Raw genomic sequence first — 25321 nt, 5'->3', positions numbered from 1 at the left:
GGAAGGAAGGAAGGAAGGAAGGAAGGAAGGGAGGGAGGGAGGGAGGAGGGAGGGAGGGAGGGAGCGATGGAAGAAGGAAGGAAGGAAGGAAGGAAGGAAGGAAGGAAGGAAGGAAGGAAGGAAGGAAGGAAGGAAGGAAGGAAGGAAGGAAGGAAGGAAGGAAGGGAGGGAGGGAGGGAGGAAGGGAGGGAGGGAGGGAGAGAGGGAGGGAGGAAGGGAGGGAGGAAGGGAGGGAGGGAGGGAGGGAGGGAGAGGGGGAGAGGGGGAGGGAGGGAGAGGGGGAGGGAGGGAGAGGGGGAGGGAGGGAGGGAAAGAAGGAGGGAGAGGGAGGGAGGGAGCAGAGGGTCCCGCAGCTGGCCCCTGCTGGGGCAGCCAGGCGGGGGCAGGAGAGGGCGGGAGCTGCTTCCCTCCCTCCGTGGCTCTGGGCGAGTGGGTCCTGCTCTGTCACAGGCCTCGCCAGCCCCTGGGTCCCGCCGTCACTCACTCGCGTGCGCCCAGGCAGATGAGGCAGATGTTCTCCTCTCGCCCTCCCAGCCCCAGCGTGTGGGTGGTGTCGGGACATTCTTCTGCAAGACTAAGAACAGCCATGATTTCAGTCACAATGTTATTGATGATTTGAAGAGGAAACCCTCGAATGCAGCTCACATCCCGATGGATCAAAGGGAGAAATGTGCTGAGCAGATGTCAGGAGGGAGGGTTATGAGATTCAGAGATTTCCTGGTTGAAATTGTTTTGAGAAATGGACCAGACTCCTCCTTCAATAGGCCTCGCGCGCACACAAACACACACACACACACACACACACACAACACGAGTCCTCGGCCTGGGAAACCCGGCGGCGGCTTTCGGAAGGGTCGCCAATGAAGTAAGGAAACAGCTACTGTCCACGTCGTCCTTCCCAGGGCGCTGACCAAAGGCGTCACGGCAGGAGGAGTGCTCAGCGCTTTTCCTTTTCCAGGGGAGAGTTAAAGCACAGAGATCCAGTTTTTGCTTACTCATCAAAATCACAGAAATAGCGTTTACGAAGAAGGCGGGGCTTCTTCCAGCGAGTAGGCAGAGGCAGTTATGAGTGTTTCTAGTCCTACTCTTGACCGTTCCCTCTCGGAGAGCCGGCAAGCTACCAGGAGTGTCCAGCCCGCACGGCAGAGCCTGGCAAGCTACCTGTGGCGTACTTGATGTGACAAAAACAGCAACAGTGACGGCCCTCATTCCCCTGACCCTGGAAGAGCGCCCCATACGCCATCGGACTACCCTAGCATGCCATAGGGACGAATGGAGACGTTATTGGCACCCGCTTGAGCAAATCGATGAACAATGGGATGACAGTGATACAGTGATACAGTGATACGCTCGACTGTTACTATTCACTGTAAGTAATTGCAATACATGAGTCATAGAAATGACACATGGGGTTGACGCTCAGCATGCGTGTGTTAGACCCCAGCTCACGTCCTGGCACCCCACAGCCCCTGCACATCACCAGGTGTAGCTGAGAGCTTCCCGCACATGCCAGGTGGGGCTCGGGGGGCCCAGCACCCTAAGGCCCATATTACTGCACCCAACTAGACCACCCAGTTGGCCAAGAATCTCCAGGAGTTTCCCCAACCCCTGGGTATGGTTTGTGAAGCTCCCACCAAACACACACACACACACACACACTCACACACACACACAAAATGCAGTTGTATCTCGTGGAACACAGTGGGCAGGAAGGTAGGTGCCGAGACAACGGCGGAGGGAGTCATTAGCGATAAAAATTACTGGTGGAGGTTGTGGATTAGAACACGGTGTGTGAGGGACCCTGTTGTCAATAGTTTGTAAGTCAAGGTGACTAGGAGAAAGCTTAAAAATATATATTTGGAGAAAAATGTTCTAGAAAGCATGTAGAAGGAAAATGAAAAGTAATAAGCTATATCTCTAGATCCAAAAGTTGTGTGAGGAGAAGAGAGTGGGCCGAGTCGGGGTGCAGGAAGGCTGTGATGAAGGCATCGGCCCAAACTAGCGCAACAGAAAACATGTTCCTCTGAAAACACTCAAGGCTTCAGACCCGGCTGGGCAGAGCAGATGGCTACAAAGCTTGTTGGTCACAAAACTGCTCTTCAAATACCAATAATTTCTCCTATAGACACAAATGTCCAAATGCACTCTGAGGGGATTCCAACTGCAATAGCAAAAGAGGAGACGAGAGTGTGAGGAGATTAGTCAGCTCGCTCTGGAGTCTGAGGAGATGAATCATCTCACTCTGGAGCCTGAGGAGATGAGTCAGCTCTCTCTGGAGCCTGAGGAAATGAGTCAGCTTGCTCTGAAGTCTGAGGAGATTAGAGTCAGCTCACTCTGGAGTCTGAGGAGATGAGAGTCAGCTCACTCTGGAGTCTGAGGAGACGAGCCAGCTCACTCTGGAGTCTGAGGAGACGAGAGTCAGCTCACTCTGGAGCCTGAGGAAATGAGTCAGCTTGCTCTGGAGTCTGAGGAGATTAGAGTCAGCTCACTCTGGAGTCTGAGGAGATGAATCATCTCACTCTGGAGCCTGAGGAGATGAGTCAGCTCACTCTGGAGTCTGAGGAGACGAGTCAGCTCACTCTGGAGTCTGAGGAGATGAGAGTCAGCTCACTCTGGAGTCTGAGGAGACGAGAGTCAGCTCACTCTGGAGCCTGAGGAAATGAGTCAGCTTGCTCTGGAGTCTGAGGAGATTAGAGTCAGCTCACTCTGGAGTCTGAGGAGATGAATCATCTCACTCTGGAGCCTGAGGAGATGAGTCAGCTCACTCTTGAGCCTGAGGAGACGAGTCAGCTCACTCTGGAGTCTGAGGAGACAAGAGTCAGCTTGCTCTGGAGCCTGAGGAGATGAGTCAGCTTTCTCTGGAGCCTGAGAGAATGAGTCAGCTTGCTCTGGAGTCTGAGGAGATTAGAGTCAGCTCACTCTGGAGTCTGAGGAGACGAGCCAGCTCACTCTGGAGTCTGAGGAGATGAGAGTCAGCTCACTGTGGAGTCTGAGGAGATGAGAGCCAGCTCACTGGAGTCTGAGGAGACCAGTCAGCTCACTCTGGAGTCTGAGGAGACAAGAGTCAGCTTGCTCTGGAGTCTGAGGAGACCAGTCAGCTTGCTCTGGAGTCTGAGGAGATTAGAGTCAGCTCACTCTGGAGCCTGAGGAGATGAATCATCTCACTCTGGAGCCTGGGGAAACAAGTCAGCTTGCTCTGGAGTCTGAGGAGATGAGTCAGCTTGCTCTGGAGTCTGAGGAGATGAGAGTCAGCTCTCTCTGGAGTCTGAGGAGACGAGAGTCAGCTCACTCTGGAGTCTGAGGAGATGAGTCAGCTCACTCTGGAGCCTGCATCTGCCTTGAACGCAGAGCTCCCTTGCTTCTCTCTATGTTTCTTTCCTGCCTATTTTCACTCTTGAACACACACTTCCCACTCTCTTTCCCCTCCCATCTTCCTGAAGAGTTTCAATAAAAACTGTAATGCTTCACACACACACACACACACACACACACACACTCACACACAGAATGAGTTTTCATCATAAACTTTGGAAACACTCAGAAGTACAATGAAAAATAGTCAATTCCACGAACAGAAGTGAGGAACTCAAAGGGACGTACTTCATAATGAAAATCAGAGTCTCACAAAGTTAATAGAAAGAATCAAAAGGAGAACATTGGAAATGTGGCAGGGAGACAAGATTATTCTAAAATGGTCGTTTAGAAAGATGAAGAGGCCTTCGAAAGAGGAACCATTTCTAAAGCTGCACTGTGTCCTCAGTGTCACACAGCCACGCAACCACGCAGCCACACAACCAGACAGCCACGGAGCCACACAACCAGACAGCCATGCAGCCACGCAACGGACTCAGTCACAGTGCTGTGAGTACCAACAGGAAAACGGTGCTGGAGAGATGGGACAAGGGTTCCGACACCACCAGGGATTGTCCTGGAAACCCAGACATCACAGCGGAGGCCAAATGAGCCACCACAAAGCCCCGGCGTCACCAAGTCGTCGGGCTCTTGAGTTGAAGTGCCACCTTGTAGTTTGAGAACCCACGGCAGAGGCTCCCGGCCCTGGGCTGTGCGGGACGCCCCCCCCCCCCAATAAAACGTTCATTATTCCTGCACGTTAACTTAAAAATTGACTTTTAGAAGAAGGTAACACGATACAAAGTTTAAATAAGTAAATCAAGGCTACAGAAGAGTCTCCAAACATTAGAAATCACAGGAGGGGATGTTCAGGCTATCATGACGTCAATTGCCCTGACGGAAGCTTCCAGACGTTGTGTCGGGGAGAGAGAAAGGAACCACTTCTTCAACTCTTTCAGCCAAATATGTTTCATTTGGACCAAATTCATGTGTGTGCGTGTGTGTGCGTGTGTGTGTGTGCGTGTGCATGTGTGCGTGCGTGTGTGCGTGTGCGTGTGCATGTGTGCGTGCGTGTGTGCATGTGTGTGCATGCGTGCGTGTGTGCATATGTGTGCATGCGTGTGTGCGTGCGTGCGTGTGCGTGTGTGTGTGCGTGTGTGTGCGCGTGTGTGTGTGTGTGCGTGTGTGCACGTGTGTTGCACGTCACTGACGCAGAGAAGAGCGGATCTGCTGAACGTTTGCAATCTGAGCGGCTGGCCGTGATGCTTCCCTTGGGAAACGTCACCGGAGTGAGAGACACGCAGCCCTCCCCAGAGTCCTCTTACGCTGGGGTGCTGGTTGTGCTGTGGTTTCGGTTTGGGGGTGAGTTAAGGGCCCTCTAAGGATCTACACTCCGATGCTGTGGTGACCCACTAGTGGGGGTCCAGGACTGGCCGGAGGGGAGAGGAGAAGGGGCAGGGCTGGACTCTGGTCTCCGGCTCCACGGTGGCACCTGCGAGCTGCTGACCGGGGCTCAGTGGCCATTCCCGGGCCCGGCAGGAGTGACCCCGAGCACCAAGCCAGGAGCAGGCCCTGAGCACTGCTGGGTGGGGCCCAAACCAGACCCAAAGAATCTTAATGTTTTAAGGAAGTTATGATAACCCTAAAGAAATATGGATTTTCTCGGCAAACAGGAAAACCCTGGAATGGTTTTATTTGTTATTTGTTTTTTAACTGAGTCCCCAAATTCCAGCCGAGAACAAGGAAATGAGCTGGAAAAACCTGCAGAAGTCTGAAGCACAAACCCACACGCCACGCCGGGAAGGAAGCGGAAGTCTCGGGGGCCCGCGGGAGCCGCGCCGGGGGCCGAGGGCTTGTTTCTGGGGTGAGTGGGGCTCTGGCCACGAGGCCCCTTGCTGGCTGCTCTGCTGAGGGGACGGAGCCTGCGGTGGACAGAGAGGGAGAGGAGGAGGGAGAAGAAGCAGGAGCGAGGGGTGGGGAGCAGCCACGGGGCCCCCCACTGTGTGCAGTGACTGGAGGAGGGGTGCAGCGAGGCGCATTACGGGGGGCCCCACCCTCCACCTCTCTGCCTCTTGCACAAGCCTCACACGGGGGGGGGGGCAAAGTTGTCCCTCACACTCTGAGCACAGAGACTCACTATCTCTCCCTCCCTCTCTCTCCCTCTCTCTCTCTCCTCTCTTTCCCTCTCCCTCCCCCTCTCTCTCCCTCCCTCTCTCTCCCTCTCTCTCTCCCTCTCTCCCTCCCTCTCTCTCTCCCTCTCTCTCTCCCTCCCTCTCCTTCTCTCTCTTCTTCTCTCTCTCTTCCTCTCCCTCTCCCTCTCCCTCTCCTCCCTCTCTCCCTCTCTCTCCCTCTCTCTCCTTCTCTCTCTCTCCCTCTCCCTCCCTCTCTCTCTCTCCTTCTCCCTCTCTCTCTCTCTCTCACTCTCTCTCTCTCTCCCTCTCTCTCCCTCCCTCTCTCCCTCTCTCCTTCTCTCTCTCTCCTTCTCTCTCTCCCTCTCCCTCTCTCTCTCCCTTTCCCTCTCCCTCCCTCTCTCCCTCTCTCCCTCTCTCTCCTTCTCTCTCTCTCCCTCTCCCTCCCTCTCTCCCTCTCCCTCCCTCTCTCTCTCTCTCTCTCTCACTCTCTCTCTCTCTCCCTCTCTCTCCCTCCCTGCCCACCCTCTCCCCTTCTTTGTCTTGGAATAACAATGCCAGCAACTCTGGACAAAGGACTCATTCCATAAATTTGCTTCTGACTCCTACATGAAGTTAGTTTGCATCAGAAGAGAAATGAAATGTCGAAGGCCCGTGACCCCAGAAAACCCAACGGCCCCCCAAGGGCTCGTCCTGCAGTGCCCACTGGAGCCTGGCACGGGCTCAGGAGCTTGGGCGGCGGGCGGGGGCGGGCGGGCGGGGCACCAATTCATTGAACATATTTTGCAGCCTTGGCTTCCTTTAATAATGGCCCCGTCTTTCTTTTTTCATTAAAAACAACAAGGCTAATTTTGAAATACAGAATAAACATTTCCTGGACACTTCCCCAGGATGTGAGCGGTGCCGCGGCCGCACCCGGGCCAGGGCTGGCAGGAGCCGACAATGGGGTTTCTAGGGAGAGGAAGAAGGGCTTCAAGATGGGCCGTTTCCTCGTCAACAAGGGCCGGCCGGGCCAGCTCCCGCGCTGGCTGCGTTTTCTGGCTATTGGGAATATTCTCTATTTCTGGGCCCCGCGGAATCCTGCGAACGAGCCTGGGCTGGAAGTCAGGCCCCATTTTCACACGGTGCCACGGGGACTTCCTCCCCCTCCCATCCTGCCCCCTGCCCCCCCCCCCATATGAATGCACCCCGCGGTGCCAGGGACAAGGGTCAAGGTCACATTCCGACACTGGACACATGTCTCAGCTTTTTCCTGCCCAGGACACGCCCCACCCCTGGGAGAAGTTTCACGGCAAAAGCCAAGTCTGTATACCCCCTTGGAATGGGGGCCCCAACTTCAAAGGGAACGTGTAAAACGGCCTCGGTGACTCCACCTGGCCCCCCCTCCCATGGGAGCTTCCCCGCTGGTCTCCGGGCCTTCCTGTAGGTCAGGGGGCTGCTGGGGTGAGTCACCGCCAAGTCCTCGGTGGCTTTTTCACAAAAGCCATCGAATTTCATCACCCAGCGCTTAGGAGAAATCGGCCTGATTTCAACACCGTGTTCCTACAGAAACGTCCGCCACGCGGTCATTTGCCTGTTTGTGAATTTCCATTATGGATAATTAAAGAACAAAACCCACTTCAGCCCGGGAAGATATACCACTCCGTATCGAAGAGCTGTAGGTGTTCTTCTTAACAGCGTACAGACACGGAGATTAAATTTCAGAGGGAGATTTATTTTGTGCTATTGTCCCGTTATTCACCAGAGAATTGTGCAATGCAAGTAATCTGATCAGAATAATGCATAGGGACATATTTCAGAAAACCAATAATTGTGGTCACATCTAGCTTTGCAAGGTGCCAAAATAAAGTCCAGACTCCCTTTCTGCCTTCCCCAATTCCTTAATCATAGCTTCATGGATGGGGCAATCTCGTCCGTTAGAGGCATGGGCTGGTGGAAATCAGTATTGGACTTCTTAAGATTTATTATAATTTGAGATGTATAGCCTGCTCCTGCATCCTACATCACAATGGTACTTCTCAGGCAGGCCCGGGTAAGATTTTACAGCTTTTTATATCTGGAGGCGTTGGTTTTTGTCTTTAGCAAGGTAGAGCGGGGTTTGTTTGCTTTTTATTATGTTATAGAGCAGTTGAGTCCGATAATAAAAAAAATTACTAAGACCGGCTGTATTTAAATTCCGTTCCCTGCTTTGGCCCCGACTCACCTACATAAAAGGTAATCTTTCAGGAACCAAGCCCAAACAGAGTCACTGCCTGTCCGCGTCCCCCAAATCCTCCTGGGATAAACAGAATCTGTAACCAGATCCCTGCCACGGTCTGTATTCGGCTCTGATTTGCGATGATTTTATAGCAGCCGGCTGCTTGGCCTCCCCCCCGCCCCCCCGCCGTTATCCCAATCACTGCACCCTGGGATTAAAAACCGTTTAGGGCCCCAGCCTTAAACCAACTCCCCGCACGGCCATCGCGGGAACATTATGCATTGTTTCTTTCTTTTTATCGTCACTGGCTTAACTTCTTCCTCCCAGAAGCCGGGGAGCAGGTCCCTCATTTTGAGGCAAAGACGGACCCTCCCTGAGAGGGGCCCCCTGGGTCTCTGGGCGAGGGGGGGAAGGGCCAGCAGGAAGTGGTCTGCACCTTTCCTCTCAGAGGCGGGTCTGGGGGATTTTCTTTATGAGCAGCACGGCTGCCGAAACGGTGCAGGAGTAGGGATTGAGTTACTGGGAACGTCCCGGGAAGAGGGAAGCCAGCAGCCTGGAGGGGCCCGGGGTGCCCTGGAATGTTCCGCCCAAGTGTCTAAGGATGAATGCGGGAGTGAGGGCCAGGGGCCCCCACTGGGGCAGAGAAACGGACGTGCCGGCTCCCTCCTGACCCCGGGGTCGGGCCGCGGGAACGCAGAGGGGCTGAGGCTGTAACACGCCATGCAGAACGGGCACCCGAGACCAGGGCCGGGCCCCGAGGGACTGGGCCCCCTGGGAGGCCGAGGTTCCGGGCTGCTGTCGTGGGTGAGAGCCAGCCTGGTCCCCGGGGACGGGAAAGGAGGCCGCCCCACATTGTGAGGGGAGAACCCTCGCCTGGCTTGGTGGCAGCTGTGTGAGCGCGTCCACGGGAAGCTGACTCGGGGCTTCACCACTGCTGCTGGGGGTGAGCTGGGTAGAGGCCGGAGCAAGTCTCTGCTGCTTTTCCTTTGCTTTGTTCTGGGGCCACACCTCGCAGTGCTCAGGGCTGGCTCCTGGCTCTGTGCTCAGGGGCCCCGTGTGGTGCAGGGGGTGGAACCCCGTCAGCCAGCGTCCTCACCCGGAGGCCATGGAGAGACAAGATCAAAGCTGCAAACATGTTGGCCTTCCTCCCAGGGTGATGGGAAACGAGGCGACAGGGCCCCCCCACACCGAGATGGGTGCCGTGTGCCCCCTCCCTGGAAACGAGACTTTGTGAGCGCCCGCCACCCCCGCAGGCAGCGCCCACAGACGCAGAAGCCCTGGGGATTAATTTGAGCATCAAGGAGCCAGAAACAAGTTAAATACGGAAAAACTAATTCCCAACTCATTAGAAAACAGAGAGGTAGAAAATCACCTGCAGCACAGCCAGCAAGAGCCTGAGCTCCAAGGACGTCCCCCAAGGACAGCGCGGGGACCCCCGGATGGTGCCCCTCGGGCCGCTGGGCCAAGGGAAGGTCAGCAAGTTTTTGCCCAGTTCTCCGAGAGCGGACAGAGGAGCAGAACCAACGTTTCGTGCCACTGCGGGACCCTGTGGGGGCGCCTGTGGTGGGGAATGAACCCCGGGGGCGGGGGGCTGGGCACCCCGACTGCTCTGCAGTCTCCATTGCGCCCACGTGCGCCTCGGCGGGTGAAACCCCCACCCTGGGAAGACACGGCTCCCCCCAGCAGTGCGAGGGGTGCAGGGTCCCGTGGGACGCCAGAGAAGGTTCCAGAAGGAAGTGTCACCGCGTCACTCAGCCCAAACAAACATTTAAAAACATTTTTAAATGCCGCCGGGTGCTGCGAGAGGCCCCGCCACGCAGGGCTGCGTCTGCCCGACAGAACTCAGGGGGACACCAGGAGGCGACGGGCACAGGGGCCGCCCCCTCTCCAAGCGAGAGGCGCCGGCGGGAAAGACGCGGATGATGGGGTCGGAGACGGACCTTCTGCACGTGTGGACGCCGTCTGTGTCCACGAGCGGAGACCCTGAGGAAGCGGAGCTGCAGACTGTGGGGTGGGTGGGGTGACCCGCGGTCTCAGGGCCGGCGGAGCCCCTCAGCTGGCGCGGGTTCCCCAGCCACCCGGACACACGCAGGAGACGGCCTCTCCACGGCCCAGGGCTAAGGTCCCGGCCACGCCCCCCCGTGACAAAACCCAACGCCAGACTCGGCCTGACTGAGCTTAAAAAAGTAAAAAAATAAATAAAACAACTTACAATTATTTCTTTGTGATGATTATTTCCTCTTATACATCTGTGGACACTATCGCACTATCACACGTTGGTTTCCACATATGTATAAGAATACACGTGTAAGACGTGTACATGTATGAGAAAACAAAGCTGATTTCACGGTTAGGTGCCCACTAAAACCCCTCCTATCTTGGAGGTCTCTTAGCACACACGCACCCCCAGGCGCACATACACGCACGTGCACATACTCGCACACGCACACGCACACGCGTCGTGAAGGACCCGGACACCCCGTCGGACTCCAGGCCTTCCTGCTCGGGACGGGGGTGGGGGGGGGGGCGTTGTCTTTGGCATCAGGCAGACGAAGGACACTCAAGGGTTAAAGGAAATGTTTGTGGGAAGTGAAAACAATCACAGCCTGAATTGTCTAATTTGTTGGCTGAACTTCAGAAAAGCAAAACGCCCAAAGGAAGAGACGAGAACGCAAGAACTCGACGATTTTCTTCCACAAGATGAAGAAAGTCTAAAATTTACAATGACATTATAAAACGTCGCGCTCGTGTGATCACCAAGGGGGCGGGCGTTCCCCTGTGGCCGTCAGGCCAGGTCCCTCACTCTGGAGGACTGAGGCACTTTCTCCTCTCAGCACCCAGCACACTCTGGAAATCACTCAAGAAAATGTGCTCATCAGCCCGCTCAGTGCTGGGAGAGAAACCGAGTCACCAAGAGCACAGGAGGGTTGAGCTCAAGGAGGAACCTCTGGAAAATGCAGAGACACGGAAACTGAGCGACGGCAAGGCCCAGAGAGTTCAGACACTGAAGCGAGTCCTTCACGGAAGCTTCTGGCAGCTCCACCAGAGAAGTTACCAAACCAGCTCCAGACAGAGCCTGGGGAGTGTCTAAAGGTCGGGACCAAAGCCACGGCCCCAAACAGCCCTGACACAGGCGTGGCCCCACCCCTCCCCCTCATCTGCCCAGCCCCATTCCCTCCTCACCTCCTGACCCCCTCAACCCCTCACCCCTCACCCATCACCTCCTCAGCCCCTCACCCCTTCACCCACTCACCCATTCACCCCCTTACCCCCACCCCCTCACCCCCTCACCCTTTACCCCCTCACCCCTCACCCCCTCACCCCTTCACCCACTCACCCACTCACCTCCTCACCTCCTCATCTCCTCAGCCCCTCACCCCTCACCTCCTCACCCACTCACCCCCTCACCCCCCACCCCCTCACCTCCTCACCCCTCACCCCCTCACCTCCTCACCTCCTCATCTCCTCAGCCCCTCACCCCTCACCCCTCACCCCATCACCTCCTCACCCACTCACCTGCTCACCCACTCACCCCCTCACCACCACCCCCTCATCCCCTCACCCACTCACCCACTCACCTCCTGACCTCCTCACCCCCTCACCTCCTCACGCACTCACCTCCTCACCTCCTGACATCCTCACCCCTCACCACCTCACTCCTCACTCTCCCCTCAACCCCTCACCCCTCACTCCCCCATCAACCCCTCACCCCCTCACCTCCTCTTCTCCTCACCTTCTCACCTCCTCACCTCCAGAGATGTGTAACCTGCATGATGCTGGGGGTCGGGGCAGGCCCAGTGTGGCCCCAGGAAAGCTGCAGGACTCGGACCCGGACCAGCGTTGACAGTCAACACACGCAGTGCCACTCGCCCAGAGCGAGCCCCACCCCACAGGAGAGTCCGAGCTCAGGGACAGACCCACGAGGCACTTCAACAGGGCGGGGAGTGGGGTGGGGCAGAGGGCAGAAGCCCACCGCCAGGCCCGGGAGCTGGACGGTGCGGGGCGTGGGGGTCTCCGTGTGAGCCCTCCGAGGGGGGACAGAGCAGAAAGACGAAACAAAACACACGGGACAGACCTAACGGTGAAGTCGAACACAGCAAACGTGCCCGAGAGAAGATGGGAGACAAAACCAGAGCGTTTTAAGGAGCGTCAAACACGACAAGGAAAGCGAATGGGGTGACGACGGTTAAGGCTTCAACTGAGACCCCGACTGGAAGGTAAGAGAGAGCTTTGCCCACAGCACAGAGAATCTGGGTACTTAGTTTTTAAATACGCTCACGGCTTAGGACAAGAGAATACAATCAATCTCATAAACGCAGAAATCGGAGGCCAGAACAATGAAACTAGCAACTGATACATAACCGAAGATCTTCCCGGTGCCAGGCGCCTCCCAGACACGGGCCAGAGCCCGGCAAGAGGAGAGAACAGCTGAAATTAAAAATGCTTAATAACGAGAGTCGTCCGTGATCAGGCCCGGGGGCACGGGCAAAGCAGCCCTCGGAGGGAAATCTGGAGCTTTAATGCATTTTCAGAAAATAAGAACGACTCGAAGTAAATTAGCTGAGCGCTCGATCCAAGAAGTTAGGAAAATAACAAATCTCCGTAAAATGGGGCCTGGGAAACCGAGGGCCTCGTCTCCACGGTCACGGGGCTCACGGGGGGCTGCTCGCCCGCCGGAAACGTCTGAACAGAAAGGCTTTAGGACGCCTCAAACCCCAGGGAGGCCTCGGCGCGGCAGGGGAGGCTGTCCGGCGTCTAGGGGAGACCCCGGGAGGCCCCCGGGAGGACCCCAGGGCCCCGGGCGCTTCCTCCCCACACCGGAGACTCGGACCACGGACCCGAATGTGCCGATGCCGAGTGGGATTTCAGGGATCTCTGGCTGCTTCACAGAGACATCAGAGACAAGGAGACTCGTGTCTGCAAATAAACGGGCGAGAGTGCTCAGCGGCCGTGCGGCCATGGGATTCTCCGCCGGGCTGCGGGAGCCAAACTGCGGGCCCCGGGCGCTTGGCCACCAGGGGCCTGGGCATAGCCGGGCCGGCCGCGGTGCTCAGGGCAGCGCGTGGTGCCACGACTGACCTGGATCGGCTGCACGCATGGCCCGAGCTCTCTCTCTCTCTCACCCCTCTGCTCTCTCTCACCCCTCTGTGCTCTCTTTCCCTCACCCCTCCGTGCTCTCTCTCTCCCTCACCCCTCCGTGCTCTCTCTCTCACCCCTCTGCTCTCTCTCACCCCTCTGTGCTCTCTTTCCCTCACCCCTCCGTGCTCTCTCTCTCCCTCACCCCTCCGTGCTCTCTCTCACCCCTCTGCTCTCTCTCACCCCTCTGTGCTCTCTCTCCCTCACCCCTCCATGCTCTCTCTCTCCCTCACCCCTCTGTGCTCTCTCTCCCTCACCCCTCCATGCTCTCTCTCTCCCTCACCCCTCTGTGCTCTCTCTCCCTCACCCCTCCATGCTCTCTCTCACCCCTCTGCTCTCTCTCACCCCTTCGTGCTCTCTCTCACCCCTCCATGCTCTCTCTCTCCCTCACCCCTCCATGCTCTCTCTCTCACCCCTCCGTGCTCTCTCTCTCTCTCACCCTCCTTCCGCGTGTTTCCTGCCTTTCGTTGTTCTCCGGTTCTCCCGCACGGGAGTGCTCAGGAGCATACTGTGTTGGTTCCCTCTTGGCCGGCCAGTCCGTCTCCTCCCGAAGGCTCTGGGCTCGTCCGCCTGCCTGTCCTGTCAGACCCCGCAGGGGCCCGCGCACGAGGAGACGCACACGTGACACGGTGTGCACACACGGGGCCTTGCCGGGGCGCCCTGTCTCCGCGACCCGGCACTTCCCTGGGCTGCCCTCCCCGCGTCTGTGCCTCTGGGGAGGCTCCTGGCTTCCCCCACGTTTCCAAGGTCTCTGGAAGTTCTGGTCTGATGACCTTAATCTCATCTTTCACTAGCACGACAGGGACGAACGAAGACGTTACTGGTGCCCCTCGAGTAATCGATGAACAACGGGCGACAGCGACACGGTCAGACCCAGTTTAGCCAGCCCCAGCCTCTGTGCTTATTGATGAGCACTCAAGGCTGAGTGCCAGGTGCCCCTCAGCGGGGCTCTAGGGCACCTGCCCCACGTGACTCAGCTCTGACACTTTGGGTTGCGACCTGAGGCCCACACGAGGCCGGAGGGGTCTCTGGGCCTCACGCACGAGGTCTGGGCTCCCCTGCGCCCCGCCCCCTCCCCGCCCAGGCTCCCCCTGCGCCCCGTCTCCTGCATATCCTATTTTATTGGGAGAGGCTGGAGCCACACCTGACAGTGCTCACGGGCCGTCCCCGGGCGTGTGCTCAGGGCACCCTGAGCGGTGCTGGGGGTGGAACCTGGGCTGTCTCTAGGGCAGGAGCGCACCGCCCGGCCCGGCCTGGCTTAGACCCGGCCCTCTCTGCAGCCACGCTGCTGATATTTCTCGTCCTCTCAGCCAGGGTTTCCAGCGTCCACCCGGGACGTCTCCGCAGTGCAGAAACGCCTGCACACCCTGCGAGGTCCTGCTTTAGCTCTCGGAGCCCCGGGAGGAACCGGCGTAGCCCCTTGGGCTCGGGCCAAGCCACTTGTGGAAAATGCCGAGAGACAAGATGGGGCACTCCATCGCGAGCGCCACACGGGCTGGAGGGGGGGGCGAGGCCCTTCCCCGGGCGCGTTACTCCACCCCAGCGCCTCACGTCCCTCTCGCCAGGGCAGACCCGGCCGCCACACCCGGTCAGGGCACGTCCAAGGTTAGGGTTTGGGTTAGGGTTAGGGTTAGGGTTAGGGTTAGGGATTAGGGTTGGGGTTAGGGTTAGGGTTCGGGTTCGGGTTAGGGTTAGGGTTAAGGTTAGGGTTAGGTGTTAGGGTTAGGGTTAGGGTTAGGGTTGGGTTAGGGTTGGGTTAGGGTTAGGGTTAGGGTTGGGGTTAGGGTTAGGGTTGGGGTTAGGGTTAGGGTTAAGGGTTAGGGTTAGGGTTGGGGTTGGGGTTGGGGTTGGGGTTAGGGTTAGGGTTAGGGTTAGGGTTGGGGTTAGGGTTAGGGTTAGAGTTAGGGTTGGGGTTAGGGTTGGGGTTAGGGTTAGGGTTAGGGTTAGGGTTAGGGTTTGGGTTAGGGTTAGGGTTAGGGTTTGGGTTAGGGTTAGGGTTAGGGTTGGGTTAGGGTTAGGGTTGGGTTAGGGTTAGGGTTGGGTTAGGGTTAGGGTTAGGGTTAGGGTTAGCTGGAGTGTGGCTCCATCTGCGCTGGTGCCTGTCCCTGCACGCCTGACGCCGTGACCCAGGCGGTGCCCGGGCCCTCCTGCAGCCTGGCACCGCCCTGCAGACCACGTGTTCCATCGCTAGATCCTTTATTGTCCACTGCCCATTTTTCATATCTTGGGTGCCACAGTCACACGGTTCTGGAACCCTAGACAGTAGATGTTTGGGCCCAGAGACCTCCCCATGGTGGCTAATCGACCTTCACATTGATTGGGCTCTCCGGACCAGCTCGGCCTCTGTCTTAGCCGCGGTCCCTGCCGCGTGGTGTCGTGGCCGGCTGTGCCTCCTGCCCCGTCTCCTCTGTCTCTCTGTGCCCACTGCAGCCCGCCAGGTGGCCACTCATGACGTTCCTTCCGTCTGTGTCTCTGTTCCAGAAACCGCCTTGCCCCGTGGCCCCCTGCTCTCCCCACACCTGGCCGGGGCTTCCTCCCCGCGGTGACGCCGTCCTCACACCACCCCGTCCCCTTCTGGGCCCTTCTCCCAAGTTCTGGAACTATCTCGGGGAAGTGCAGTGGCCACTGAGTCTGTTAGAATCACCCCACGGCCATGGCCACCTCTCCGGCTATGCCCCCGAGCCCCTGGTCACCTCTCCAGGGCCCAGATCACGTGTCCAGCCATGCCCGCCTTGCAGGGCAGTGAGCCCGGTGGCGGCCGGGGTTGGTCCGGCGCCCCTGCTCCCCGAGTCTGACTGCTGGTGTCTCGGGCCCCGGGGCCTGTCTGTGTTCCCAGGGCTGGGCTGTGAGTGAGCCTCGTCACGTCGGCTCTGCCCCTACCACGACCAGCTCCCCGGACCACCAGTTCCGTCCCGTGGGTGCCAGGCGGAGCGCAGGGAGGGGCTCCTTCCGGCCGGGGGACCCCCAGGCTGCGGCAGCCTCCCTGGGGGGCTCTGGGGCGGCCATTAGTCCCCGAGGGGCCCATGCGGCTTCGCCCTCAGCGCGGTGCCCTCCTCGGGGCGGCTCCTGATGCCCGAGTGACCCCGGGAGAGCGGCCATGCGCCCCCCAGCCCAGCACAGTCCAGCCCCGGCCTTGGGGAGGGGGGGGCACCCTGCGATCACGCAGCCCCCCCAGATGCTCAGGGCCGAGGGGTCTCTCCGATGGCCGCTGTGGCCAGACAGGTGCGAACAGAGGGACCCTCTGAGACCCTCCTGCCCAGAGTCGTCCCCCGAGGCCGAGGTGGACGTGTGCCCTGCTGTGCCCTCGGGCTTGGTGCCCCCCTCGGTGGCCTCTCCTGTTGGGGCCTCTGTGCCCAGCACCTCAGCTGACAACTTCGGACTCGGCAGAGCGGTCGCCCAGGCCGGGAGCCGAGAAGGGCACGGTGGTCTCCACCGAGCCCCCGCCGGGACCCGCAGGCCACCCCGAGCAAACCTGGTTCTCAGTGGAGATTTACAGCTTCTCCCGGCGTCCGTGCTGTGTTTCCTGGGGAGTCTTTCTTCCCCGTCGCTTCGGAGATTAGGAATTTTCTCTCCCCTGATTTACTGGCTCCGGCTAATATGTAATGGTGATTTATATAGATATTTACTTTTTGTTCGGGGGCCTGATTTTTGGATATTTATTTTGCAGCTACATGCTTCTGTGTCTCCTTGACTGGCGAAGATAAAAGATCAAGTGGGCTTTTAGCACAAAGATGAAGATCAAATATGTGTGTTTGTTGCGACGGAGAACCGGTGGGGAATTCCGAGGATATGATTTTTAGAGATGAATCTTGAAATCAAAGGATATTTTTAATTTTATGTTCGCAATCTTGAGAGAAATGTCAGCTGACCTAGGCCGTGGAATTTAAGCAGAGGGACGTGTGAAGATCTGATCCCCGGCTCCGACGCGTCTTTGAGAATGACACGACTCTCCGTTGCACAGCTTCTCTCTGAGCCGGATCTTGTAACACGGCCCCTTGGAGATGTTCTGGGAAGTCGGACCCGTGTGTGATCTGGCGCTGGCGCAGGGACAGGCGTTTGTGGTGGGGGGGCGAGAACCCCAACAACTCCCTGCATGCTTTCGCCTTTACCAGTTTAGCGGCCTGCATGCTGAGCGGGCACGCCGGCCACACAGACACCCCGTCCGCTTCACCAGGAAGCCCCCTCTGTCCAGCCTGACCTTCACCTGCCGGGGACGGGGCCTGCTCCGTGGGGTTCTCATCGGGAAGAGCAGCAGGGGCCCCATGGGAGAGGGTCTTCCCAGGGGCTGGAGCAGCAGACAGAAACGTGAGGAAGAGCCAGGGGTGGTGAGGGGACAGTCGAGGCAGCCAGGACTCAGGTTCCTGCACAAAGGCCCCGGGGCAGATGCCAATGGCCTGGGGCCCACGGCCTCTGGGGAGGCGCCCCCCATGGCAATGGAGCGAGCCAGCTGGACCCTGCAGAGCACTGGCATCCGGAGCCCCCTGCCCCTAGGCAGCTCTGCTGAGCCTGGCCCCGGCCTTGCGCCCCGGCCTGCGGGACGTCGCTGTGGTACTGACGCTCGACACCCCGAGAGCCCCTCAGAGGTGGACGGAAGCCAGGTCGTGGCCCCTGTGGACGTACCCCGGCCCCGTGGGAGCCACCCGGAGTGGAGCAGAGCAGCCAGCACAGAGCCAGGGCCAGACGGACAAGAATGTTCTAGAATAAGGAAGGGAAGTGGCACAGCTCACAACCGCCTCTCCTGCAGGGGCAGCCCGGACCACCCGCAGTGCTCCGCGGGCAGCCCCAGGCTCGCAGGGGCGGCTCCACCCAGACCACACTCTCCCCTCAGACACGTCACCTGTGGAGGGCAGGCGCCCGCGGGCCCAGCCTCCTGCCAAGAAGGATTCCGTCCAGGCTGGTGTCCAGCCAGCCGACGCCCCCCGGCGACTGTCCCCTCTGCCCCCCGGGAAACCGACAGGAAGTGACCCTCCCGCCCCCCGGCCGGCACTGCCCCCCGTCCTCACTCCCGAGTTTGCAATTATTTCAAATTTTGATTTTCATAATGACTCTTCCTGGCTGTGTTGACCGGCGGGAACTTGGATTCCCAAACGTGCCCTTGTCAAATTTGCCGTTATCTTCCAGGAAAACAAAAATCCAAATGAAAAGGCTTTTAAAAAGAGATAAAGTTTACTCATTGGAAATTAGAAATGAATATTTATTGTCAGATCCCGGTCTCGATTAAAACCTTTTATTTAACACCAGTTGAAAGTGTAAATTATTCACGTGTTTACATTTCCGAGGCTGCAATTCTCCGCTGAGCCCCTTCCCGGAGTGTATTAGCGGCGAGATAATGAGCCGCCTCGCCAGCGTGGGGGACTGAGCAAACAACAAAGTTCAACTTTCTCCACAAAGGACACGGGGCCGAGTGGTCCCCAAGAACCCGCCTTGTCGGTGTGATGCGAGATCCAGCTCGCGTCCCCACGAGCAGCCCCGAGAGCTGGCAGAGGCAGCCGGGCCGCGTTCCAGCCGCCGTCGGCGGCAAGGGGACCCCGAGAGCAAACACTCGGCTCTCACCAATCATTGTTTTTGGCAAGATCCATCCTTGCCAGAAGGGAGGAGAACGGGGGAGACGCCATCCCGCTCCCGCAGCCGGCCAAGACGGGCTGGCGCTGTTGGGCTGCCGCTCCCGGCCGCACGCTCCGCGGTCATCACCTCATGCCGGGAAGCTCCGCCAGCGAGGGCCCTGGCCGCTCGTCTGTCGATCGCGGTGCTTCGACTCCGAGGGACTCTGCCTGTGCATGGGGTCGCTCCTTCTGGACTCGTGCGGGGGGATCCACACGTGTCTGGGGACAACGGACGTAGGGACTGAGGCCCAAGAATTTCCGGAAACACATCTGTCTTCCAGAACTTTCCTGGAGGATGTTTTAGGAAGCTTTGAGTAGTGGCATGTGGTCCAGGTCCTTTAAGGGCTGATAGTCTTCGGCATTTGCACGTGCCTTGGGTAAGCAAATCTCTACGTTCTCAGAAATTCTTTGGTTATTCTAAATCCAGTGCTCATCCAGAGAGAATCTGAAAGTGCTCTCCTGGTATTCTACCCCGCGTGCGGGAGAAGATTCGAGACACCCTCGGTCTCCACACACCTGCACTCCAGTCGAGAAAGCAGATCGTCTCCCAGATGGACACTCGGAAGGCAGAGTGGGCACTGCGGAGATTGCCCAAAGGCTGGAGGCGCGAGCCTGGCCAGGGCGGCACGTCTGAGCCCTGGCACGCCCGGACCCCCCGGCCCCACCCGGTGACCCGCTGGTCCTCCGCACTGCGCGTGCTCTTCTCCCCGTGCCTTTGTTCGGGACGGGCAGGAGCTGAGCCCGGGCCCCCCTCCTGTAGACAGGTGTCCATCACTGACCAAAGCCTGGCCTGAGCAGATTTTGGCTCTGGGGTCTCTCCCGGTGCCACGCGTGGACCCTGGTGCCGGGAGCCAGGTCCTGCGTGTAAGCACCACGAGTGTCGGGGCCAAGCCACCTTTCAGGCCGGAGTCTCGGGGCTGCAGGGCCAGCAGAGCACTGTAGGGGAGGTCCTGGGGACCCACCGGGCCGCGGCTCTCGGAGCCCCTCACCCAGAGGACAGCAGCAGGGCTGACCACCCTCCAGGCGCTGAGCGTGGTCACCGGCCAGGCTCCACGCCACGTGGCCACGTGTCCCGGCTAACGGGGGGGTGAAAGCGAGGGGCCCCCATCAGGCGGCGCTTACGGGGCCTTTGTCCGAGCGAGGAGGAGCGGTGGGTGCTGACAGGGAAGTCTCACTGTTTGGCACTGTCTCAGCACACGGGTGCGACATGTGTGAGGTGCAGTGGAGAGAAGGACGCGCGGGGCTGGAAACCCGATGACAGGCCCCGAGGAAGTCGGCGTGGGGGGCGAGACCTCGGCTGGGTCGTGGCAGTAACAGGACGGAAGGGACAGGGGCGTGTGGCAACAGGCTGCGGGCGGAGGGCCCAGGCACCTAGGGCTTCCGGGGGGCGGGCAGGTGCCCTGGAAAGCCAGGGTCACGGGGCGGGGAGGGGCGCTGAGTCGCCTTCCTGCGGATCTGAAGTGACGGCCGACCCAGGGTGGAAGTAGCTGCCGTGCAGGCTCCGAGCAGGGCCCAGAGTGGTCACCGGCCAGCGGGACGGGCACGGAGGCTCTCCACAGAGGCGGCGCCCACCCCGCGGGGGGCAGGGAGGAGGGCAGCGAGGGAGTCACGGGGACAGGGGCTGGGCACACTAGGGAGGTCCGACCCGCGCTCAGCAAGAGCCCCGGGGAGGGAAGGAGCCCCCCGACCTGGGGCGGAGAGGTGGGCCCCCATGAGGACCCCGGGCCGGCCACCCGCCCATCTGGCATCCGTGCAAGTCTGCCTCCACGGCGGGTCAGCCCTGCCGGCCACTGTCAGGCCCAGCCCCTCCCCACCAGAGGCCTTCCCTGCCGGCTGCTCCTTGGGGAGGGACAAGCCCGGGGCCTCGGCCCCCGTCGCCCCCAGCAGGCCCGGGTGGGCTGCATCGAGACTCACTCGGGCCGATCCCGCGCCCCCACGTGACATGGGCCACCTGTGACCCCCCCGATGCCCACCTCCTGCTGGAGACGGTGCCCATTGTCACCTCCAGAACTAATGTTCTCCCGAGACACGCGGCCAGTGAGAACCCACATTCCCGACCCGGGACCCCCCCACGCCGCCCTCGGGCTCCCAGGACCCCAGGCAGACCCGCCCTCAGAGCTTCTATATCTGCATCCAGGGCGCCGTGGCTGGGACCCTCCACCCTCACCCCACTCCCAGCCGCAGCCCGCTGAGCCACAGCGGGTGGCCCCCGGCCCCCGTCAGCATGGCCAGGCCCTGAGCCGCTGACTGGGCCGCCCTCGTCCCCCTGTCCCCATGGTCAGCCGCGTCCTGCCGTGCACGACCCTAGTCCCGAGGCCCCCGCGTTCCTGCCTGCAGGGTCCCTGCTCCTGCACCCTGCAGCCACGTGGTTGTCTCTGAGCCAACATGCTCTGGTTCCCCGAGAGCGGCCCGAGCTAGACCAAGCCCACCGGGCGCCACCCCCTGCCCAGGGATCCCAGGCCGAGTTTGGGGGGCCGGGAAACGCGTGCATCCTGACAGCTGCTGGGACGTGGCTCCTTGGCGGGGGGTTGGGAAAGGCGCGTCGCACGTGCTGAGCTAAGTGCAAGAAGGAAACCGTTATTTTTGGACGGGGGCGATCGCTAAGGATACGCCGTGCCTCGGGGGACACCCCCGCTCCCTGCCCGGACCCTCCAGAGTGATACGGGGCCGCCCTGAGGGTGTGCTTGGGAAACGGAGCCGGGCCCTTTTCCACGAGCCCCTTGCCCGCTGCAGCCCCGCGGCCAGACACCTCTCCCGGGTCCTGTCTCCCGAGGGCGCCTGCTTCTGCCCGGGCCCGGCCTGCCTGCGAGCAGGGCCTCCTTCCCCAAACACGCCCGCTCGGGCCATAAACTCAAAGGCGCCTGTTAATAGCTCCCGGGACCCGGAGTCGCGTGGGAAGACCAAGCCACGGGCTCCGAGTGCTCGCTCCAGCGGTGGCTTGGTGGCCCCACAGGACACGGGTGGCTGGTGACCCTGAGAGCCGACTGGTGCCTCGAGAGGGCTCGGAGCAAGTCGCCTCACCCGGAAGGAGACCCCAGGCTCCGGCCGGGGCGGGGCTGCCCACGGCGGCGCTGGGCTCTCGGGGCTCCGGCCTGGTGTCCCAGCCCTCACCACAGCCTCTTCACTCAAACGCCCACGGTGCTTTCTCGGGATCTGCTTCAGTCAACGGAGGGTTTGCCTGGCCCCCGGCCGTGCTCCTTCCCTTGGCAAACACTCGTGCCGTGCCAAACGCGCCTCTGGCACTGCGGCAACACCACCAGCGCTGAGGTGGAACAGTCCTTTCCTCGCACAGAACGACTCCAAAGGGGGTGTGGCCCCGGGGACAGTGACACTGCAGAGACGACACCGGCTGTACCAGGGAGCAGGAAGGCAGGCCAGGGAGCACGGGCGGGCAGTGGGCAGAGGAAAGGCGGGAGTGAAAATAAGCCTGTCGTGAAAGGAGACCGGGAGGAGGGGGAGGAGGAGGAGGAGAAGGAGGAGGAGCAGGAAGAGGAGGAGGAGGAGGAGGAAGAAGAGAAGGAGGAGGAGGAGGTGGAGGAAGAGGAGGAGGAGGAGGAAGAGGAGGAAGAGGAGGAGGGGGAGCAGAGGAGCAGGAGGAAGAGGAGGAGGAGGAGGAGGGGGGCCGGGGAGCGCCAGCAGAGGGACAGCATGGGGCTCGCTACGGGGCACATCAGCGTCACGAGTGGGGGATAACAAGACGCGGGCACAGGGAGGACGTGGGGCCGGTCCTCCACACGGGAGAGAGTGGGGCCCAGTGTGGGGAGCAGGGCGTGAGGGTGCTGGGACCGAGGAGCAGAAAGGACCCTAGGGAGGCCGGGACCCACCAAGCCTGCCGGGCTCTGACTGAGGTTGTGGGTGAGGCCAACGCCCGCGGGGTGGCCCGAGGCTGCTGGTCCCACATTTCTGAGTCCCGCTGGGCCTGACCTGCTACGTGCACTGAAGCAGTGATTAGTGTGAGTGAGTGTGAGTGAGAGAGTGAGTGTGAGTGAGTGTGAGAGTGTGAGTGTGAGAGTATGAGAGTGAGTGTGAGTGTGTGAGAGTGAGAATGAGAGTGAGAGTGTGAGTGAGTGTGAGAGTGAGTGTGAGAGTGAGTGAGAGTGATTGTGAGAGTGAGTGTAAGTATGAATGTGAGTGAGTGTGAGTGAGTGTGAGTGTGAGTGAGTGTGAGCGTGAGTGTGAGAGTAAGTGTGAGAGTGTGAGTGAGAGTGATTGTGAGAGTGGGTGTGTGAGAATGAGAGTGAGAGTGAGTGAGTGTGAGTGTGAGAGTGAGAGTGTGAGTGAGTGTGAGAGTGAGTGTGAGAGTGAGTGTAAGTGTGAGAGTGAGTGTGAGTGAGAGTGATTGTGAGAGTGAATATAAGTGTGAATGTGAGTGAGAGTGAGTGAGTGTGAGTGACTGTGAGTGTGAGAGTGAGTGTGAGAGTGAGTGTAAGTGTGAGTGTGAGTGATTGTGAGAGTGAGTGTAAGTGTGAATGTGAGTGAGTGTGAGTGCGAGTGAGTGTGAGAGTGAGTGTGAGTGTGTGAGTGAGTGTGAGAGTGAATGAGTGTGAGTGTGAGAGTGTAAGTGTAGTGTGAATGAGTGTGAGTGAGTGTGAGAATGAGTGTAAATGTGTGAGTGTGATTGAGTATGATTGAGTGTGAGTGTGTGAGTGAGTGTGAGAGTGAATGAGTGTGAGTGAGTGTAAGTGTAGTGTGAGTGTGAGTGAGAGTGAGTGTAAGTGTAGTGTGAGAGTGAGTGTGAGTGTGAGTGTAAGTGTAGTGTGAGTGAGTGAGTTTGAGTGTGAATGAGTGTGAGTGAGTGTGAGAGTGAGTGTGAATGAGTGAGCCTGAGTGTGAGTGAGTGTAAGAGTGAGAGTGAGTGTAAGTGTAGTGTGAGTGAGTGTGAGTGTGAGAGTGAGTGTGAGTGAGTGTGAGAGTAAGTGTAGTGTGAGTGAGTTTGAGTGTGAATGAGTGTGAGTGAGTATAAGTGTAGTATGAGTGAGTGTGAGAGTGTGAGTGAGTGTGAGTGTAAGTGTAGTGTGAGTGAGTTTGAGTGTGAATGAGTGAGTGTGAGTGTGAGTGAGTGTGAGAGTGAGTGTGAGTGAGTGTGAGTGTAAGTGTAGTGTGAGTGAGTTTGAGTGTGCCTGAGTGTGAGTGAGTGTGTGAGTGTGAGTGTGTGAGTGTGCCTGAGTGTGAGTGTGAGTGTGAATGAGTGTGAGTGTGAGAGTGAGTGTGAGAGTGAGTGTGAGAGTGAGTGTGAGTGAGTATGAGTATGAGTGAGTGTGAGAGTGAGTGTGAATGAGTGAGCGTGAGTGTGAGTGTGAGTGTGAGTCAGAGTGAGAGTGAGAGTGACAGTGAGTGAGTGTGAGAGTGAGTGTGAGTGAGTGAGAGTGAGTGTGTGAGTGAGTGAAAGTGAGTGAGTGAGTGAGAGTGAGTGTGTGAGTGTGTGTGAATGTGAGTGAGTGTGAGTGTGAGTGAGTGTGAGTGAGAGTGAGTGTGAGTGAGTGTGAGTGAGTGTGTGAGTGTGGATGAGTGTGAGTGTGTGAGTGTGAGTGAGTGTGATCTGCCTGGCGGGTGAGGAGGAGCCGGGCGTCCCGATGGAGGCTGCAAAGGCGGCTCTGTCCCGGCCTCCTGACCGGGTACTGCCCTGCACCCCCCAGAAAGGGGCAGAGGCCGGGAGGGGGCGGGTCATTCCCCGGTGCCGGGTTGGCCCGAGTCGGCGGGAACTTCCGCGGGCCACGGCGGTTCTGTCCAGGTCCTGTTCGGGTCCGGGCGATAGGCGGCTGCTGGGACCTGCCGTCCCCCCGTGCCAGCCACACGCCAGCCCGTCTCCGGGGCCTGACGCCGGCATCGGCGTGAAACTAAACACAAGTCCCGCTTCTCCTTCGTCTGCGCCTGAGGAAGCCGCGCGGCCACGGTTTCCTAGAGCCCGAGAGTCTGGATATCGACACCAGCCTCGAAGCGCGGAGCCGATGGCGGAGCCCGGCGACTCCCCTGCCCTCCCGCCCGCACGACGCCCTGAAGAGCGAGCGGGAGGGAACAACAGCACGCCCGGGCTGCGTGTGGCTCTCAGTGTCTGAGCAGACACTTACGCTTCGGACCCCTCTCTGAGCTGTAGAGAATCTGGAACTTTCTGGAGTGAAGCCGTCGTTTCGCTTTGGCCGTTTCAGGGCTCGGCCCAGGTGAACGAGGTGTCGGAGCGTCTGCGTCGGCCGTGGGGCTCCTCGGAAAACAGCGAGGCCCGGAGGCCCGGCTCACAGGTGTCTGCGCTGCCAGGACAATTCTCCAGCAGCGGCTTGCAGGGCGCGGGCCCCAGCCCCCAGCTGGCGACGGTGCTCAGGCCTGGCCCTCCCCGTCACACCTCCTCACTCCCCTCGGCCTGGAAACCAGCACGTTTTCCGTCCACAGTAACAAAACCGACATTTCACCCTCACACACACTCGCTTTTCCATCTTGGACAGTCCTGACAGGCCCGATTCAGCAGGGCTCTGGCACGCCGTCCAGAAGGCGCGGAAATAAATCTTTCCCAGCAAGCCCCCGAGGAGCTCAGGCAGAACTTTGCGAATGCCAGAGCTGAAAGCTAAAAACAATTTCGGGTTTGTGTGCTGAGCCAAAGAAGTGGACATCGTGTCCAAAGCACAATTCACAGCATTATTTTCTGTATTAAAGAATTTAGTCCTGTGTGTCTCCAGCTCAGGAATCCATCCTGCGGTGTCCCGCACAGACGCTGCCGTTCACTTTCACTGTCCTTGGAGAAGGTCCAGCCTCAGGGGGCCGTGAGCCCCAGGGCCCCGGGCGCCTCAGGGACCCTCCCAGGCTCCCGCTCAGGCCCCGTTTCTCTCTCGCCCAAACCCTCAGGGCCTCTCCTGCCAACAGCAGCCTCAGAGACGTGGTGCAACATGCGTTTCATGGACGTTCTGTTTGTTTGC

This window comes from Sorex araneus, chromosome 11, assembly GCF_027595985.1.
Source record: "Sorex araneus isolate mSorAra2 chromosome 11, mSorAra2.pri, whole genome shotgun sequence".
Lineage (NCBI taxonomy): Eukaryota > Metazoa > Chordata > Mammalia > Eulipotyphla > Soricidae > Sorex > Sorex araneus.
The sequence above is the reverse complement of the archived record's forward strand: the minus strand, read 5'-3'. Positions refer to the sequence as shown.